At 34.9% G+C, this 12,500-nt stretch overlaps 1 protein-coding gene across 1 annotated transcript in view; it reads right to left on the reverse strand.

Moving 5' to 3' along the window:
• The window catches only part of LOC146467332 (ladderlectin-like), a 5,550-nt gene extending 2,623 nt beyond the window's left edge, over positions 1–2,927 (reverse strand). The window contains exon 1 of the mRNA XM_085126145.1: positions 2,868–2,927. The gene's annotated coding sequence lies outside the window, so the exon portion shown is untranslated. The remainder of the gene's footprint in view (positions 1–2,867) is intronic.
• Between the last annotated feature and the right edge of the window lie 9,573 nt (positions 2,928–12,500).

Here is a 12,500-nt window from a genome sequence, read left to right on the forward strand (position 1 = left end):
TAATAGATAAGTTATTTTCTGGGGGCATTGGCTCCAAAACACAAATTGTTTTGGTAAAATTGCAAATGGTCCAAGTGCGCTGGAAGACTAATACGCGAACAACTCGTCATTTCATCGTTTTCTTTCCTTTTTCTTTTGTTAATTTCCCCTGAAAATCAAAAGGTGGAAAGGAATTCGCAGGATAAAAATTGGCTTGGAGAAATTATAGCATTGATGTGAACGGTTCAAGAAACAATAGGAAAGCAAAACTTTTCTAATTATCGAGTTTTAACCTTTCGGCAACTGAAGAGCTCCTTCTCTGACTCAGAAACTGTAGATTTAAACCAAGAACAACGCCAAGCATTTCCGGTAATCTTACGCCATATGTTTCAGTCGTAACATAAAAAGTGAAACTTCTCAATCGTTCAACTGACCAAGCTTTGTTTTCTGAAAGAGACTCTCCTAACTACCGGAGGTGTTTGTCAATAAGATTTGGCGTCGATAATTAGTACAACATGTCTGAAGAGACCAGTTATTTTGGAAAATTTTCCTTTCCTTCCCAACACGCAAGCGGCAGTGCTTGGCAAATTAAAGCAGATGACAAAATTCTGCAAAAATTGTGAGAAATTATGAACAATGAATACTGAGTATCACTCTTTTAAAGATGAATCACGGTAAGCGCTAGTGAAGATAGTCGGAAAGGTTGACTGCACACTTGTGGAAATGAATTGGTCATATTTGAAAAGAGTGGTGGAGTTAGCACTAAAATCAATTCAAACTCCTTTTTTCGGTACACGAAAAGAACGGAACTCATCATCAAGATCTTGTAACTCAGTACTGGCAAATAGAACTAGTTTAAGTGATGGGAAAGAAACCAGGACTTAAAACCTAAGCAGACCGATTTGCTTCTTAGTCAACGCGAAATAACACAGCAGATCAAATAAGCTTCAGTATCCTTTGGGCAAACCATTATTATTGCCCATTAAAGCGGTTGCGTGGAATCACTTGAGTTAATTTAAATTATTCGAATCAGTCCAATTTAAAACTAGCCGAGGATTGCTTACTACTTAGCTTGTGAGTTTTCTTTTTTCAAGAATATGGCAAGAATTGTTTATGCATTTGGTTCATTTGTTTTGAAAGCTGATTTATTAACAGTCTCAAAAGGTAAACGGTTTGCTTAATCAGTTGTGTCTACAAGTGACAAAATCAGCACGATTGTAAAATTTACGTGCAAAAACTCATCTTTTGTTAACCTATATTTGCCAGAAAAAAATACTGAACTGTCTTTAAGCACTGGCTTTTGACTCTTTTTCGGGTCCAAAACGATTCGGAAATTGACAAAATACCTAATCCGAATTTCGAAATGCTAGGTTTCATTTGCCATTATAAGATCCAAATAACCGAAACACTGTAAGTTAGAACTGAAATGACCGGAAGACAGAACACCGCAAAGACCCCGGACGGGTAAATTTTTAGTAGCCGATTTTCGTGTTTTCCGAAGGAAAACACACCTTTTCTGAATGGTAAATCGAAAGAACAACTACTAAGGAATACTCAACAGTTTCGACAGCGGAAATCCGAAAAATGGGCTAAGAAATTGTGTTTCGAGTGCAATTTCTTGTTTTATCCAGGCGACGAGCTGGCGGACATCTCAAATCATTATTCAGGCCATGGAATTTCTGCGAAATTTTCAAGTTCTTCTGAGAATACAACAGCCAACAGTTCGGATTTTACCGTCAGAACATTTATTATTTTCTACAATTTATTACTTAATCGGTCAGTGTAAAACGTAGACTACCGACCGGGCGTAAAAAACGGACAGAGGGTAAAATTTAGACCAGGAATATACAATGCTTACAATATACTTGCTTGTACTATGCTAGAGCTGTAAAACAGTAAACTAAAGAGAACTGAGATATCATCATGTCGACTTTCTGGCGTTTACACCTGGATGTGCCAGGAAAGAAGCCCAAATTCACGCACATATGCGTCTTGTTGCTGTTAAAAGAATGCGGAAAAAATTTGACCTTCAAAACGACGTTTCCTTTCCACTTGAGCGAAAACAAAAATGAAATAAGAAATTTCGTGGTTTTCATGATCCAAGTGTTTATTTTTGCTTTCCGTGCCACAAATTCTAAATTCTAGGTTGACCTATTTGGCAGTAATTTTAATTGACGCATTTCACGGATACTTTCCTTAGCTCAGTCACACTTGGAGAATACGTAACAGTTGATGAGAGCGTATAACTTGATGAGGTGAATAAGAGTTGATTAAAGCTTGTGAGAATAGTACTGTTTTAAAAGTTACAAGCTAAAAAGGTACATTATGATATGCATTAGCCCATGAATTAGTCCAAGACTCTATTGACATATCAATGATAATATGGAATGACGAACTACCTGACTTCATTTCTTTTCTTGTCTTTCTTTTTCTTTGGCACTTTCATGTGATACTGCAGTCCTTACTTTCAAGAAAGGCAATGAAATCGTAGCGTCTCAAACCATTCAGATATTGGTCAGCGATTTTTTGCGAAGTGCATGCCGTCCCATTTTTATTTTATTTTATTTTATTTTTCAGGGGCAGCTACCAAGGACAAAAAAATGATTTTTTTTAAACAATGTATTACTACCCCTACTGTTTCTTGTACCTTTTTAAGCATGGCAGGCGAATTTGTTTAGTTTGATCCGCTCAGGACACTACATAAAGGAGCATTAACTATTCCGTAATTAAAAAAGACAGAGGTGAATTTTGTTCTGCTTTTCTTACCCCATTGACACTGAAAAATATTCTGGAATAATTTTTGGTAGGTTAGCTTTTCTGAATCAAGACTGTACACAGCAATAAGGAAACACGTCTTGCATTTTAAAACTTCTAATTTCTCAACTTACCAAGTGCGGTTTCCTAAGAGTGATAGACCTAACTGCTGGGGGTTCCAGTCGGGAATAAAAACTTTATTCTGAATCTGTCTATGTTTAACATTCGTCTTTACTTTGAATACCAAATTAGCGATCTTTGGCAGATTAAGGCAGCTGTTCAAAGAGAAAGGCCTTAGTGTGAATAATTCATACAATTGTCATAGTAAAAATTAAAGTAATAATGAAGAATTTATTCTAATAATAAAAAGATAAATCGAACTTCAAAGCTAATCTGGTTTAACTAGGTAACAAGTGAATGTAATTGAAATAATGTAGAGTAAGTAACAATGAACCATAAAATAATGAATTTAGGATTGCGGGGTTTTATTATATTCTAATAAATTCAATTCTGGCGTTTTTAATTAATGACACGTTCTGTCGAGACTGAAATCAAGTTATTTGATCGAATGGTCTTGCTGGCATTTAAACATTACATTTTGCAAATGAATCATTTCAATTTTATTTCAAAATGCTTTTGAAAATCAGGAAATCCAAAATTAAACCTTTGCTGACCGCTTTGCTTCTTCAAAGCGACCCTAATTAACATAGTGGATCAAATAAGTTTGGGTATCCTCCAAACAAAGTTTGTTAGCTATTAAAACAGTCGCGTGGAATCACTTGATTTAATTAAAAATTATTCGAATAAGTTCATTTTAAAACGACGATTGATCACAGCTTAGCTTAAGAGTTTTCTTTCTCCCAGAATATGGGAAGAATTGTTTATGCGTTTGACAAATATGTTTTGAAAGCTGATTTATTAGCAGTCTCTAAAGGTAAACGGTTTGCTTAATCAGTTGTGTCCACAAGTGATAAAATCGGCACAATAGTAAAAATGTATGGGCAAAAACTCATCTTTTGTCAACCTATATGTTGCCAGAAAAATACTGAACAGTCTTTAAACACTGGATTTTGACTCTCTTTCTGGGTTCAAAACGAGTAAAAAATTGACGAAATACCTAACCCGAATTTCGAGATGCTAGGTTTCATGTGGCACCATGAGATCCAAATAACCGAAACATCGGAAGAACTGAAATGACCGGAAGGCAGAACACAGCAAAGACCCCTTGCCCTCTCATCCCCTTCCTATCCTCTCCCTTCCTTAACATTTAGTCCTTGTTGACGAACAATCCAAAAGGACCGAAATGGTGTTCACGGTTTGTGGAGTGGCGCACAAACAACTAAAATTTCGACTGGAAACAGGAATGCTTCATTATTGATCAATAACCCTGAACTTTGCCTATTTGTGTTAGCCAGACAACTCATGTATGGTTACTTACGCAAGTCCAAAGCGATCATCACATAGAAAAAAAGGATTGCTTGACCAGCGATAGCATGAACGGATGTGTAACACGAATTACTCGAAAACCATACAACACTATGCGATTTGGCCCCTTGCCTTTCTTCTGAATCCTGTAATCGTTCTCAAACAACTCACATAGACGATCCTGTTCAATTAATGAAAAACCAATTGTAGAGTTGACGAACTGATTTGTAGTTGTTCGCTTTAATGTAAAACGTAGAGTGGACATAAAGAGTGGGGTAGGAGCTCGTAGAGGTTAGCGGTACAAAACAGCAAAAGTCGACTCAAGCCTTAAAGTTTTTTTCGCTTCATGTATTAACAAGATTCGAAACATTTTCAAGTCCATCGCATTCCATGGGTTTGAGACATGAAATTTCCTTTATTCGGACAGGTTTTTGTCATCCTATAACTTAATTTTTAGGATCATAAATAAAGGCACGCATTTATATTTAGATTTTAGAATGTTTATTTGGGGAAATTGTTTTACATAGGGCTAACATCACTATTTCAACTTTCAGGAAGTGTTTTTATTTTAATTTTTCGTTGATTTCCTGAATAAAATATTATGTTATTTTATGTTATGATAATTGTTTTATTATTCCACACACTCATAACACTTATTCAACACATTGATAACAAAACACAGGTTTATAGCAGAAGAACTGGAGGCGATCTTTATTTGTAAAAAAAAAAAAAACAGAAACTTGTATCATTTTCCCCGCGGACCGGCATGAATGAAAGCGGCAGCCTTGTTCGACTTTGAAATCAAGAGCGTTTTGCATCAAATTAAAAATTGAGTACTCGGTTACTGGTGCGCCAACCACTCTGGCAAAACTGTTCCACAAATTTCTGGCCTCAAAAGGTTAAGCTAAAAGCAAACAGTATTTTGAAGATGCGAAGGATTTTTTGTGTCAGCCAGGCCGAGCTGAACAGACTGGAAAAGCTTTTCAACGATTTCTCGGGTGAGTGTTTCTTTGTTTACTACGCAAGCAATTTCACGATCTTCCCTCGGTGTTTTGACAAACGCATCTTGTGCCCTTGTTCCTTGCAAGAACTCTGGAGCTGTTAAGATACTAAATGTTTTTCCTGGCGGCTCTAATGCTTCTTAGAGAAAGTAAATTGTACTTCGTCTATCTTCTTGTCTGAATAAACATCGTTCTCGATCAGTCGCTAGAAGAGCTTGCTAAAATCACGACGAGATAGCTCGCTAGCTTTTCTTATTATTTTATTTTTTTTTCAATAAAAAAAACGTAAGGACTGGAAATGAGTCTGCTCTCGAGCGGAAACTGCTTATATTGGTATCATATTGATAACAGTTAGTAAAAAAATCGTTTTCTCCTTAAATTACGTTCATTTTGAATCACATTCTGTTTCTTATAATTCATCTTTAGCTTTCTAGATAGTACTTTAACTTTTATAAGAAATTGATCTTTTTTTTAGTCGCGGTTTGGTCCTGTTACCAGTAAACGAAGATTTTGAAAATAATCGTTCTTGAAATGACAATTTCGCACATGATATTGCTTCACGTCTTTTATGAATATATCATGATAGTTCTTAATTTTAATTTGACAGTGTATTTTTTTTATTTCGATAGCTATAATATGTGATAGAGTTATAGAAAATGACGTGCAATAAGAGCCTGGTTTTTCAATCTTTCAGTGATCAGAAATTTTGTCATGCTCTCCTCCTCTTTTTCCAATTAATCGTTTTTGTCATGGCGGCGAAACACCAAGGACATCACCTAAACAGTTGCCGGTGCTATGGACGCTAAATAATGACAAAGTACTTTAGGTTAAAACTAGGGATTTAATTTTGGAAAAAAGTGCATGACGTCTTTTATATTATCCACAAAATTAGAAAGGGACAGGTCCGTTTCAAAGTAATAGCGTGATCCCTCAGTTTTATCACGCTTCGTAAGAGACGAACTTTCCATGAAATGTGTTACGCTGCAGTTTTGGAAATATATCATTGCGAATACTCCAAGTGCGCTAGAAGGATAGAGCAAACAACTCGTTATTTCATCGTTTGCTTTCCTTTTAGTTTTTGGTTTGCTTATGTTATTTAATTGCTTGGAGAAGTTATAACGTCCAAGCGGAACGGTTCAAGAAACAACATGAAGGCAAAACTTTTCTAATTATCGAGTTTTAACCTTTTCGCAACTAAAGAGCTCCTTTTCTGACTCAGAAACTGTAAATTTAAACAAAGAGGAAAGCTAAGCATTTCCAATGCTCTTACACGATATTTTTCATTCGTAACATGAAAGATAAAACTTCTCAATTGTTCAACTTACCAAGTTTTGTTTCTGAATAGAGACTGTCCTTACAACCTGAGGCTATTGTCAAAAATGCTTGGGCTCGATAAAGTACAACAGATTTCAAGAGACCATTTTTTTTTTTTAATAATCTCCTTAAACATATAAATATTTATTGTGAATACAGAGTTAGAAATTTTTGAAAGATTCAGCAGCTAAAATGATTCTGAAAATAAAATTAGAATTTTCAAGAATTTTAAGAAGTTATGAATAATGAATACCTAGTATCGCTCTCTAGATGAATGGTAAGCACTAGAGAAGGCATGGAAGATTCAGTCGGAAAGATTGACTGTGCACATGTGTAAATCAATTTGTTGCATCTAAAAAAAGTGTGGGAATTCAAACTAAAATCAATTGAAAATAAATTGGACTAGTTTTAGTGCCCAAAGAAAGTCTTGGTTTGCAAGTTATGTTGCAAATTAACGAAATACTTTAAAAATCATTTTAAGGTTTTTGTGATGGAAAGGAAATCGAAATTTATAATTTCCAGCGAAGCAATTTGCTTCTTAGTCCAAGTGAAGTAACATAGCAGATCATGTAAGTTTCTTTCACCTTTCAAACAAAGTATATTACCCGATAAAACGGCCGCGTGGGATAAGTCCAATAAGTTCATTTTAAAACTAGGATTGATTACAAGAGTTTTAAGCTTGAGAGTTTTCTTTCGATCGCCCAGAATATGGCAAGAATTGTTTATGCATTTGGCTCATTTGTTTTGAAAGCTGATTTATTAACAGTCTCAAAAGGTACTGACGGTTTGTTTAATCAGTTGTGTCCACAAGTGACAAAATCGGCACGATTGTAAAAATTTACGTGCTAACTGAAATTCATCTTTCTTAACCTATATTTTGCCAGACAAATGCTGGAAATTTTAGAAATTGTGCCTTTGGCTTTTATTATTGTTATTATCTTTGAGTCAATAACAAGCCATAATTTAAAAAGAAAAAAAATGCCCGATTCACATTGAAATGTCAGAAATCCAAATTACTGAAACACCGTAAGAACTAAAATGACCGGAAGGCAGAACACAGCAAAGAAGACCCCTTGCTCTCCCCTCTCCCCTCCCCTCCCTTCCTTTAACATTTTGCTTGGCTGTATATGTCAAATCCAAAAGGACCGAAATGGTGTTCAAGGTTTGTGGAGTTGCACCCAGACAACTAATCATTCGACTGGAAACAGCAATGCTTCATTATTGATCAATAACGCTGAACTTTGCTTATTTCTGTTAGCCAGACAACTCATGTATGCTTACTTACGCAAGTCCAAAGCGATCATCTTCACATAGAAAAAAAGGATTGCTTGACCAACGATAGCATGAACAGGATGTGTAACAAGAATTACTTGAAAACTATACAACACTAGGCGATTTGGCCCTCTGCCTTTCTTCTGAATCCTGTAATCGTTCTCAAACAACTCACATAGACGATCCTGTTCTATCAATGAAAAACCAATAGTAGAGTTGACGAACTGATTTGTAGTTGTTCGCTTTAATGTAAAACGTATAGTGGACATAAAGAGTGGGGTAGGAGCTCGTAGAGGTTAGCGGTACAAAACAGCAAAAGTCGATTCCAGCTTTAAAATTTTTTTCGCTTCATGTATTAACAAGATTCGAAACATTTTCAAGTCCATCGCATTCCATGGGCTTGAGACATGAAATTTCCTTTATTCGGACAGGTTTTTCTCATCCTATAAATTAATTTACTTTTCATTATCATAAAAAAAGGCGCGCATTTATATTTAGATTTTAGAATGTTTATTTGGGGAAATTGTTTTACATAGGGCTAACATCACTATTTCAACTTTCAGGAAGCGGTTTTTATTTTATTTTTTCGTTGATTTCCTGAATAAAATATTATGTTATTTTATGTTATGATAATTGTTTTATTATTCCACACACTCATAACACTTATTCAACACATTGATAACAAAACACAGGTTTATAGCAGAAGAACTGGAGGCGATCTTTATTTGTCAAAAAAAAAAAAAAAAAGAAACTTTTATCATTTTCAGATTTTACCCGCGGACCGGCATTATTGAAAGCGGCAGCCTTGTTCAACTATGAAATCGAGAGCGTTTTGCATCAAATTAATAATTGAGTACTCGGTTACTGGTGCGCCAACCACTCTGGCAAAACTGTTCCACAAATTTCTGGCCTCAAAAGGTTAAGCTAAAAGCAAACAGTATTTTGAAGCTGCGAAGGATTTTTTTGTGTCAGCCAGGCCGAGCTGAACAGACTGGAAAAGCTTTTCAACGATTTCTCGGGTGAGTGTTTCTTTGTTTACTACGCAAGCAATTTCACGATCTTCCCTCGGTGTTTTGACAAACGCATCCTGTGCCCTTGTTCCTTGCAAGAACTCTGGAGCGGTTAAGATATTAAATGTTTTTCCTGGCCGCTCTAATGCTTCTTAGAGTAATTGATTTGTACTTCGTCTATCTTCTTGTATGAATTAACATCGTCAGTTCTCGATCAGTCGCTAGAAGAGCTTGCTAAAATCACGACGAGATAGCTCGCTAGCTTTTCTTTTTTTTTTTTTTTTTTTTTTTTTTTTTTCAATAATAAAAACGTAAGGACTGGAAATGAGTCTGCTCTCGAGCGGAAACTACTTATATTGGTATCATATTGATAACAGTTAGTAAAAAATCGTTTTCTCCTTAAATTACGTTCATTTTGAATCACATTCTGTTTCTTATAATTCTTTTTTATCATTCTAGATAGTACTTTAACTTTAATAAGAAATGGATCTTTTTTTTTAGTCGCGCTTTGGTCCTGTTACCAGTAAACGAAGATTTTCAAAATAATCGTTCGTGAAATGACAATTTCGTACATGATATTGCTTCACGTCTTTTATGAATATATCATGATAGTTCTTAATTTTAATTTGACAGTGTATTTTTTTTTATTTCGATAGCTATAATATGTGATAGAGTTATAGAAAATGACGTGCGATGAGAGCCTGGTTTTTCAATCTTTCAGAGATCAGAAATTTTTGTGATGCTCTCCTCCTCTTTTTCCAATTAATTGTTTTTGTCATGGCGGCGAAACACCAAGGACATCACCTAAACAGTTGCCGGTGCTATGGACGCTAAATAATGACAAAGTACTTTAGGTTAAAATAGTGATTTAATTATGGAAAAAGTGCATGACGTCTTTTATATCATCCACAAAATTAGAAAGGGACAGGTCCGTTTCAAAGTAATAGCGTGATCCCTCACTTTTATCACGCTTCGTAAGGGACGAACTTTCCATGAAATGTTTTACGCTGCAGTTTTGGTAATATAAATTTGCGAATAGTCCAAGTGCGCTAGAAGGATAGAGCACAAACAACTCGTTATTTCATCGTTTGCTTTCCTTTTAGTTTTTGGTTTGCTTATGTTATTTAATTGCCCCTGAAAATCTAAAAATGGAAAGGCATTCGCAGGATAAAAATTCACTCGGAGAAGTTATAACGTCCAAGGGGAACGGTTCAAGAAACAACATGAAGGCAAAACTTTTCTAATTATCGAGTTTTAACCTTTTGGCAACTGAAGAGCTCCTTTTCTGACTCAGAAACTGTTAATTTAAACAAAGATGAAAGCTAAGCATTTCCAATGCTCTTACACGATATTTTTCATTCGTAACATGAAAGGTAAAACTTCTCAATTGTTCAACTTACCAAGTTTTGTTTCTGAATAGAGACTGTCCTTACAACCTGAGGCTATTGTCAAAAATGCTTGGGCTCGATAAAGTACAACAAATCTCAAGAGACCAATTTTTTTAAAATAATCTCCTTATTCATATAAATATTTATTGTGAATACAGAGCTAGAAATTTTTGAAAGATTCAGTAGCTAAAACAATTCTGAAAATAAAAATTAGAATTTTCAAGAATTTTAAGAAGTTATGAATAATGAATACCGAGTATCACTCTCTAGATGAATGGTAAGCACTAAAGAAGGCATGGAAGATTCAGTCGGAAAAATTGACTGTACACATGTGTAAATCAATTTGTTGCATCTAAAAAAAGTGGCGGAGTTCAAACTAAAATCAATTCGAAATAAATTGGACTAGTTTTAGTGGCCAAAGAAAGTCTTGGTTTGCAAGTTATGTTGCAAATTAACGAAATACTTTAAAATTCATTTAAAGGTTTTTGCGATGGAAAGGAAATCAAAATTTATAATTTCCATCGAAGCAATTTGCTTCTTAGTCCAAGTGAAGTAACATAGCAGATCATGTAAGTTTGTTTCACCCTTCAAACAAAGTATATTACCCGATAAAACGGCCGCGTGGGATCAGTCCAATAAGTTCATTTTAAAACTAGGATTGATTACAACAGCTGTAAGCTTGAGAGTTTTCTTTCGATCGCCCATAATATGGCAAGAATTGTTGATGCGTTTGGCTCATTTGTTTTGAAAGCTGATTTATTAACAGTCTCAAAAGGTAAACGGGTTGTTTAATCAGTTGTGTCCACAAGTGACAAAATCGGCACGATTGTAAAAATTTACGTGCTAGCTGAAATTCATCTTTTTTAACCTATATTTTGCCAGATAAATGCTGGAAATTTTAAAAATTGTTTTTGGCTATTATTATTATTATTATTATTATTATTATTATTATTATTATTATTATTATTATTATTATTATTATTATTATTTTTGAGTCAATAACAAGCCAGAATTTAAAAAGAAAAAAAAAAATGCCCGATTCACATTAAATGTCAGTTTTCATGCATAAGGAAATCCAAATAACCAAAACACGTTAAGAACTGAAATGACCGGAAGGCAAAACACCGCAAACGGACCTCTTGCTCTCCCCTCTCCCCTCTCCATGCATGCATGCTAGCTAATTATTCGCAATGCGGTTGGTTTTATATTACATATGAATAGACTTTTTAAACACAGCCTGAACGATTTGAAATTCACTAAACCATTTGGTAAAATTATTCCATTTTTGTGCCCCCGATATTGCAACGAGAATTTCCACATAAATTGCCCTGCTGTAATCAGTAGGTAAATCAAAGGCTGCTTGCGTATCATAACCGTGTATACTTTCGTTCATAATAAACTAATTTTTGTAACACAATCAGGTAATGAATCATTAAAGTCAGAATACGTTAAAAGTGCTATTAAGTAGGGTTTAATTCATATATCTTTAGGAGCTGTTTTCTTCCTTCCCGTAAGTCGAAAAGGAAGCACATCAAATCTGTAAAACGAAGCGCCCTAAGCACTATCTAAGTCGAAAACGAATCTCATCCACGATGCCTTCTATTCCTTTTCAAGCGAGCACTCGAAACCTTTATGTAGCCTCGGTTAATACCACCCAATCCCTTTGGAATTCCTTGCCTACATCAAAGTATATCGATACAAGTTCTCTTAGAATATTTCTTAAAACCCTTAAGACCACTATACTTAATTATTATTCTAATTAATTACTTGCTTTGCCGCATGAAGAAATACTTTTTATAAAAAATATATTCTTAATTTTGTTTGTAATTGTATTTTGTTTCTGGGGTCATCCACTAAATTAGCCCTACTATTTGGATGATCCCAACTCGCTCTCTATTTTGTTGTTATAATTTTACTTTCCTTAGTTGAACTCTGTTTTTGTTACCTATGTAAATCCCACCTATGTCATGTAAAACTGAGCTGAGTTAAATAAATCATCTTGTCTTGTCTCATCTTGTTGGTCACCTTTACTGCGTTACTGGTGTTTATGATTACAGAAGGAGAGAGAAGAAACATAGTCAAAGATACATTGGTCATAGCCGTAGTTTTATTGAACCACGGTTAATACTTAAATAACAACGGTTCTTTGTACGCATTTCGTACCAACGCTAAATGGCTAGGCAATATTTGAATGGAAATTACTTTGTGCTGGTTTTTTCTTAGGTAAAAAAAAAAAAAAAGACATCACAACCAGCTGAGATAACGTTATTTACAGATTTGAAGCCTATGGCCGCGTTAAATCCCCGCTATGTCCCGGGGGTCGGGGGGCCGGGATTTCATTTTTGTAAGCGACGCTA

This window comes from Pavona decussata, unplaced genomic scaffold (assembly GCF_977016875.1).
Source record: "Pavona decussata unplaced genomic scaffold, jaPavDecu1.1 SCAFFOLD_137, whole genome shotgun sequence".
Classification (NCBI taxonomy): domain Eukaryota; kingdom Metazoa; phylum Cnidaria; class Anthozoa; order Scleractinia; family Agariciidae; genus Pavona; species Pavona decussata.